We start from the raw sequence: 8,967 nt of genomic DNA, 5'->3' as shown, positions 1-8,967 counted from the left end.
ATCTAAAATTATCTTCTAGACTTGAAAATTACAATATCTGTGATGAAAATTACACTTGGTGGGATAAATAACAGATCAGACAGTGTAGGGACAAAAGTCAGTGAATTTAAGAATATAAAAATACTACTCAAAATGAAGCATAGAGAGGGGGGAAATGGGGAAAAAAGTAAATAGAATATCATCAATCTGTAAGATAACCTAAGTAATCTAACATACCTGTAACTGGACACCACAAGAAAAGTACAAGAAGGACAAGAAAAATATATGAATAAATAACAGCTGAGAATATTCTAAGTTTGATGAAACTCATAGACCCATGAGCCCAAGAAATTTAATGAGTATCTACACAGATAAATAAAAAGTACTAAAAATACTATGTGTATTGATAAATATGAAAGTGAGTTTTCCCCTCTATTAAAGAATCTCCTTAATAGATCATTGTTAAATCTTAAAAACTCTCACTACAGAAGAAAAAAGGAAGGAAGGAAGGAAGGAAGGAAATGGGTGGGAGGGAGTAAGAAGGCAGGGAGGGGGAAATTATAACTATGTGATGTGATGACTGTGTTAACTAAACTTATTTTGGTAATCACTTTACAATATATACATGTATCAAATCATTACACTGTACACCTTAAACTTAGACAATGTCATATGTCAATTGTATCTCAGTAGAATTAAGGGGGAAAGGTCATTGAGATGCACATCATTAGCCATTAAGAAAATACAAATTAAAACCACAATGAGACACGATTTCAGGCTCATTAAGATGGCTATAATAAAAAAGATGTGCAATATCAAGTGTGATGAAGACATGGAGAAGTCAGAACATTCATTTACTGCTGGTGGGAATGTCAAATGGGATAGCCATCAGTTAGAAAATAGTCTGGAAGTTCCTCAAAAAGTTAAATATAGAGTTACTGTAAAACTGAGCGATTCCACTGCTAGGTATATGCCCAAGAGAAAAGAAAACATTTGTCCACACAAAAACTTGAACATGAACATTCATTTCAGCATTATTCATAAACGTCAAGAAGTGGAAACAGGCAAATTCTCCATCAACTGAAGAATGAATAAATAAAATGTGTATATTCATACAAAGGAATATCATTCAGCAATAAAAAGGAACAAAGTTCTGGTACATGCTACCAAATAGATGAACTCTGAACTCTAAGTGAAGGAAGACAGTCATAAAAGACCACATATTGTATGACTCCATTCATATCAAATGTCCCAGAATAGACAAACCTTTAGAGACAAGAAGTAGATTAGTGGTTATAAAGGACTTAGGAGGATAGAGGGAATGAGGGTGACTCTTACAAGATATGAAGTTTATTTTGGAGATGATGAAAATATTCTAAAATTAATTATGGTGATTGTTGCACAATTCTGCATATACTAAAAAAACATGTAATTATGCACTTTAAATGGGTGAATTATATAGCATGTGAATTATCTCTCAATAAAGCTGCCATTAAAAAGACAGCTGTTTAAAACAAAAATAACTGCAATATCCTATAGGGTTTAAATGTATGGCAATAATAACACAAAGGCCAGGAGGGGAAAATGAAAGAATACTATTATAAGATTCTTTTACTATGAGTAAACAGGCTTAATATTACTTGAAGGAAGTTAAAGGTGAAAATTATTAATAAACAAACCATTAAAAATTTAAAAAGAGATAGCTAATAAACCAAAATCAAAATTTTTAAAAACAGTTACTCAGAAAAGATGACAAAAAAGGAAACTGTAAATGAGAAGATACTGCAAATAGAAAACTAACAGCAACATGGTAGATTTATACTCAACTATTCCAACAACTACATGAAGTGCAAATGACCAGGCACTCCAAATGAAGTCCCAACTTGTCAGGAGTTAAAAATGTAAGAGCTGCTTATAAGAAACCTAGTTTCAGGGTGCCTGGGTGGCACAGTTGGTTAAGCTTCCAGCTGTGATTTCAGCTCATGTCATGATTTCAAGGTTGTGGGATCAAGCCCACATTGGGTTCCACATTCAGCATGGAGTCTGCTTCATAGTCTCTCTTCCTCTGCCCCTTCACCAAATGTTTTTTTTCTCTCTCTCTCTCAAATAAATAAATCAGAAAGAAAGAAAGAAAGAAAGAAAGAAAGAAAGAAAGAAAGAAAGAAAGAAAGAAAGAAACTTGCTTTTGAATACAAAGGAAAAAATATATAATGTAAGTTAGAAGAAAAGGGATGGGAAAAGATATTTTGCCAACAGTAACCAAAAGAAAGCTGGAGTAGCTATATTAACATTAGATGATGTAGATTTCAGATCAAAGAATATTACTGGAGATAAAAACCAGTCATTTCATAGTAATAAAGAGTCAATTCATCAAGAGGACGTGTAGTAAATATTTATGCACATAACAGCACAGCTTCAAAACATACAAAGTAAATAAAATCTGTTGGAACTTTAAGAAGAGAAAAATCCACAATTATAGTCAGGAGTTTCACACTGTAATTGGGAGAATGAATTGACAGAAAATCAGGAAGTATATAAAAGGCTTGAAAAATACTACCAACCAATTTCATTTGTTGATTGATGCTTCACCTACCAACAACAGAACTCACACATTCTTTTTAAGTGCTCATGGAACATTTGCCATGATAGACCATATTGTGGGCCATAGAGAACTCTTAATATTTTAGGGACAACTGGGTGGTTTAGTTGGTTAAGTATCTGACTCTTGGTTTTGCCTCAGGTCATGATCTCAGGGTCCTGGACTAAAGACGTACAGCTGGCTCTGAGATCAGTAGATAGTCTGCTTGAGGATTCTCTCTCTCCATCTCCCTTTGCCCCTCTCCCCATCCCTCTCAGATAAATAAATCTTTTTAAAAACTCTTAATATTTTAAAAGGATTCAAATCATACAATGTTTATTCTCTGACTCGGTATTAAATTAGAAATCAATAACAGAAAGATAGCTTTAAAAAAACCCAAATATTTTGGAAACTAAATAATATATTTTTAAATAATGCATAGGTAAAAGAGAAAATGAAAATCAAAATTAAAAAATATTTTGAACTGAATCAAAGTGAAAATGCATTACATTATAGGGCTTAATGATGAATTCTACCAAACATTTATGAAAGAAATAGTACCAGTTCTACACAAAGTCTTTCAGAAAATCAGAGAGAGTACTTCTGAACCCATTATATGAGGCAAATATTATCCCATATCACAACTAGGGAAAGACATTATGAAAAAAGATATTATATACTAATATTCCTCATAGACATAAATGGAAAAATTCTAAAACAAGTCAGAAAATTTAATTCAACAATAATACAAAAGGGAGATTTATCCCAGTTTCTTTCTGCTGAGCAGAGAGCCTGATGTCGGGCTCAATCCTAGGACCCTGAGATCCTGACCTGAGCTGAAGGCAGAGGTTTTAACCCACTGAACCACCCAGGTGCCCCCATACATAATCCTTTTAATGTATTGTTGAATTTTGTTACTAATATTTTGTTGAGGATTTTTGCATCTATCTTCATCAGGGATACTGGCCTGTAATTTTCTTTTGCATAGTGTGTTTGTCTGACTCTGGTATTTCTGATTTAAAAAAAGCTTCAGCGAACTAAATATAAATGAACTTCCTCAATCTAATAAAGGGCATCTCTAAAAAAACTACAGTTAGCATTATAACTAGTAGTAATACTGAGTGCTTCTGGCATAAGATGAGGAATAGGTAAAGCTGCCTGCTCTCATCACTTCTATTCAGTATTGTACTTTACTGTATTGTTTAAAGTTCAATGAGACAAAACATAAAAGAAATCCAGAGTAGAAGGGAAGAATTAAAACTGTCTTTATTCTCTAACAATATGCTTATCTATGAAAATTCTTCAGTCTATAAAAGAAAAGCTACTAGAATAGGTGGGTTTAGCAAGTTTGCGTAATGTAAAATAAATATACAAATATCACTTGTATTTCAATATTCTAGTTATAAACAATCAGAAATTTTTAAAAAAGATTTTATTTATTTATTTGACAGAGAGAAAGACAGATCACAAGTAGGCAGAGAAGCAGGCAGAGAGAGAGGGGGAAGCAGGCTCCCTGCTGAGCAGACAGCCCGATGTGGGGCTTGATCCCAAGACTCTGAGATCATGGCTAGAGCCAAAGGCAGAGACTTAAACTACTGAGACACCCAGGCACCCCAAACAATCAGAAGTTGACATTAAAATAAAAATCATTACCAACAGCATCAGAAATAGAAAATAGTTGCATATACTTGACATAATATATGCAAGATCTCTACTCTGAAAACTGCAAAACATCCCTGAGAGAAATTAAAGAAAACTTGAATAAATAGAGAGATGTACCATGTTCATGGAGTGAAAATTCAACATTGTAAAGATGTCAAGTCTCCCCGAATTGATACATGGGTTTCATGCAATCCATGCTAAAATCCAAGCAGGCTATTTTTGTAGAAATTAATGAATTGATTCTAAAAAGAGTTATAAGCCAACTAGAGAAAAACATGCACTGAGGAAGGTATGGGTCCAATCCAAGACAGCACTAAAGGTAATCTAGGATGGAAGCTGGACAAGAGCCTGAGAAAATAGGCTAAAGATATATAATGGGAGAAGAGAGGAGCAAAAAAAAAAAAAAAAAAAAATTGAGAGGGAAAAAGAGGAAACCAAATTTTTCAGAAAAAAAGCAAAAAGAGCCTGGCCTAATTAGAAGTCAGTGGGTTCCCACTCACAGATAAGATGAAAATAGAACAGGGAGATATCCAGGATTCAGTGAAGTTCTCTTCCCAAAAACACCAGTGGCATAAGGGTTGTAGCACTGCAACCATGGAGAAAGTCATGTAACCATGGGATGCCACTGTGTGGCCTCGTGAGGTAGTCCAAAGGGGACCCTCACTGCAGCTGTGGTGTAGGTGCCTGCAGCAGGTGAACTGGGAATTCCAAGGACTTTGCAGTCTACATGAGTGGAAGTGTTGTTAGTGTGTGGGAAGCTGTTTCGGCTGAAGGGGAAGTGGCCAGGAGATGAATGGCTTGAGCAGAGTCCTGGCCTACGAGGTACAAATCCTGACTCAGACATTGTCCAGCCTTGTGATCATGGTGAAGTTATTTAACACCCTTTATATTTGTTTCCTCTTTTGGAAAATGGGGGCAAAAGTGATCTCTACTTTGTAGGGTATAGTTGGAGAAATTAAAGGCTGTGATGTTTGTGATCAATGCAGTAGCCAGAACATTTTACTACACTTGAGAAATGGTCATTTGTAAAAGGGAGGGAGACAGTGAAGGGCAGAGCCTGTGTGGGGGATTGTGAGGAAGGGGTGATGGGGGTTGGGGGCATTAGACTTGGAGGCTACCACAGCCAATTTGGGGCATGTGGCTCTTATTCTGTGACTGCAGTGGTTTTAAAATGTTTATTGAGAGCTACTATGTGCGAGGCACACTCATTTAATTTTGGTTGTACGAATATGAATCCAAGGTTCTAAGAAATTAAACAATTGATCAAGGCCACATTACTAAAGGCATTCAGGGAGCAAGGCATGGCACTATGAAAGGGGAGCCCTGGAAGACAGCTGGCGGTTGCAGGTCAGGAGCTGGTTTGGGCCACAGGTGTGAGAAGTGAGAATGAGGCTGATGACCTGGGGTGGGGGCTGGTAGTGAATGAAGGAGCTCAGGCCCAGGATACATGAGCCCACTGCTACACCTGCAGCCCTGCTGGGCAGATCCACTGAAGGTCTGTGGGGCCCAACTGGGTCCGGAACCTCAAGTGACTAGGGGAGAATGGGAGTGTGGAAGGGGTGTCAAGGGTAGAAGCAGACACTGTTAGGAGCCTGATAAAATACAGTTCAAATTGCATCAGAAATGCCTGTGGCCTGCCCCATGGCCAGTCTCTTGTTAGTCCAAGGCCCCGCTTCGGACTGATATTTAATGAGAGCCGGACAGCAAGCTATATTGTCTGCCAAATGTTGAAATACCTCCACACTGGTCATCTCAAGCCCAAGTCCCAACCAGTGCCCTGTCTCTTACAGGGACCTCCTACCACTACACAATTCACCAGAACAAGGGGAATGATGACTGTCTTGCTCTCCTTAAACACCCAGCAGGTCCTCCCTTGGCCAGCTTTGTTCTTGCTTTAGTTCTGCCTGCACTGCCCGGCCCTTCTCCCTCACCTCCTTCCGTTCTTTGCCTGGCTCCTTCAGGGTTCTGCCCAAATGTTCTCTTCCCTGGACCCTCTAAATTTGACCCCTAGCCTCCCATACACACCACTTCATCCCTTTCCTGGCTCTATTCCTCACTGGTCTACCACTGACATACCGTATGTATTTACTGTCATGGTTAATGCCAGTCTCCCCTACCAGAACGACAGGCCTCTCATCCTCCTGTTCCCTGTAGTATCTCCTGCGCTCACAACAATGCCTGCACCTGCTAGATATTCAATGAGGATCTGACGAATGGCTGAATGAACCAAGGAATAGTGGATGTGCTGTGGTTCAGCAGCTTATCAGTGACCAGGGCCATGATTACTTCCAGAAAGCACAGCTCGGATGCACTGAAACTTCTTGCGAGAAGGCAGAAGGGCAGACAAGGACTTTGTCCCCCAGGAGAGCTCCCTAGTGGGACAAGGAAGAGGGAAGGGTGGAGACGTAGGCTCAGCAGTCTCACAAAGGCCCAGGACGCAGGGCGTGATGGCTGTGTCTCTCACGGGGAAGACTTGTAGCAAGGGCTGTGCCATGGCTTTCCAAAGGTCTTGGCCAATTAAGAGGTTGTGGTAGTTTTGAAACTGGAAGCAAAAGCAGCGTGGCCTCCAATGAGGCCCCAGTCAAAGCTGGAGTCCTGCTGGCGCTGGGGCAGCGGCCAGCGTCTGGACGCACAATGTCGATCTGTTCAATTGCTTTCTTTTTTTGGAGGCGGTTGGCTCACCCCGCTGGAATGGGGTGGCACTTCGGGACATGAAGCTTGGAGCTGGTGGCAGATTTCTTGGAACTGGTAGCAGGGAGATCTAAATTAAGACCTTTATATCACACCAAATAAATAGAAGCTGAAGTAGAGGGTTGAAGGAATTAGGCATAATGCCTTTATACATAGCTTTTGAAACATGGAGGGGAAAAAAGTTAGAAAACAGAATGGTGTTTATTCACTCAAGTCCCAAGGTATTTGCTGGAAACAATGACACCTCTGTCTGACACAAAAGCACATGTTAGAAAGAGCAAGCCTTTCTCTTTGAAGTGTCCTGCCACACACAGAAGCCTGGGTAACGAATGCCAACGGCTTTGCTGTTCGGGCTCTCGAAGCAAGACTGAGGGCTGGCCCAATTTCAAGCCTTCTCCTGTCTCCGGGGAGGTAAGATGAGTCGCCTCTGGCTGGGGGTCGTCCACGCAGTTGTTTCTTGCCTGGCACCCCGGAAGCACACCTGCCGCGGGTTCACCCCCAAGCTCCGGGGGCGGGGCCTCACCAGGGGCAGCAAGGGGACCTTCCCTGTCTTTCTTTGCAGAGGAGGCCCCGCAGGGGCTGGGTGTGCAGGGCACAGGGGCCACTGGGAGGTGCTGAGAAGGGTAAGAGGAGACTCCACCACACGCTTTGGCCTCTGTCTTTGGGCCTGTGGGCCCCAGGTGTTGTGGCGAGCAGTCTTCTCTCCAGGATGGGGGTGAGAGCAGCCCAGCATGGGGCCCAGGACGGGCAGACAGGAGGCACTTTAGCAGTGAGAATGAGGACCTCACCAAACAGAGCAGTGTGAAGGAATTTGCTCAGCAGAAATCATGTATTAAAATCCCGTAATTACTGCATCAAATGTGAACTTAAAGAGCATCTTCAGTGCCATTAGACCAGCTGTTTCTCCTACAGACAAAACTCTGGCCTTCCCAGCTTCTCCAGGGGCGGAGGGCTGTAGGGACCGGAAGCCTTGATATGTAGCATTCGCCAATTTCTACGGTGGCGATACTCCCAGCACAACAGAGTTGGGAAGAGATGCACAGAATCCCATGACGCAGTATTTCCACCACATGGATTCTATATACATCAGTAACCCCCCAAATATAAACTATAACAACAGGAAGGAATTACCTTTGCCTTTTATAAACTTAACTCTAAGTTTATACATTCAGTTTTCAGTAGTTGTGCTGAACAGCCAGCTCACAAAATCCCTGAAAATTAACAACTGGCTCTTGCTAGCTGGGCCAGTGGAAACCGAAGCCAGCGTCCCAGACCTCCCCCGCCGGCCAAGGAAGATGGCAAAATGAGAGAATGGTCTCCCTTGCCAGTACCAGGCAACTCCAGGACAATTTGCACTACCTTCCTAGCAAGGTGTACTCTTTGGTTTTCTCTTGATTCAGCAGCAGTTACACATTTGGCATCAGGCTCATACCCCTTACTACCCTGCAGAGCAGCTTCCTGAAGAACCTCGGGCTGGCTGTGTTCACAGCGGGGAGTTGGCAGGAGTCAGCAACCCAAGCAGGGAGCACCTGTTCTGTGGAGGGGGGTGTGTAGGTCAGCCTCAGGCTTCATCTTAACAGTCATGAGGGCCACGTGTACAGATGTGTGATGAGCCTTTCCAAGAGCTTGGCCCAGAGACCATAATAATCACTAGGCCTCCTGGGCTCAGGTTTATTATTATTTAGTTGTTTTTCTTGTGCTCTTGGTTAGTTTTATTGAAAATAACTACAAGAAAGTGCACACATTTTAAAACATACCACTCCCTGAATTTTCCAAATGATCGTTCAGGAAAGCGTCACTCAGCTGAAGCGATCCATTTCCAGAGCCCTGATGGACAACCTCGTGCCCTTCCCGTCAGCAGCATCACCTCAGAAGTGACCGTGACTCTGGCCTCTCCCACTTTGCTTTCTTGTTTTTGAAATTCACATATAGGAAATCCTATATGGACAATTTGTCCATTTTGGGTTGTCTGTAGAGTTCCAGTTGCTCCTCATCTTCATTAACACTTGGTAGTGTCAGTCCTCTTTATATTAGCCATCCTGGCAGGGATCTAACAG

This window comes from Mustela erminea, chromosome 1 (assembly GCF_009829155.1).
Source record: "Mustela erminea isolate mMusErm1 chromosome 1, mMusErm1.Pri, whole genome shotgun sequence".
NCBI lineage: Eukaryota > Metazoa > Chordata > Mammalia > Carnivora > Mustelidae > Mustela > Mustela erminea.
Note: the sequence above shows the minus strand (reverse complement) of the source record.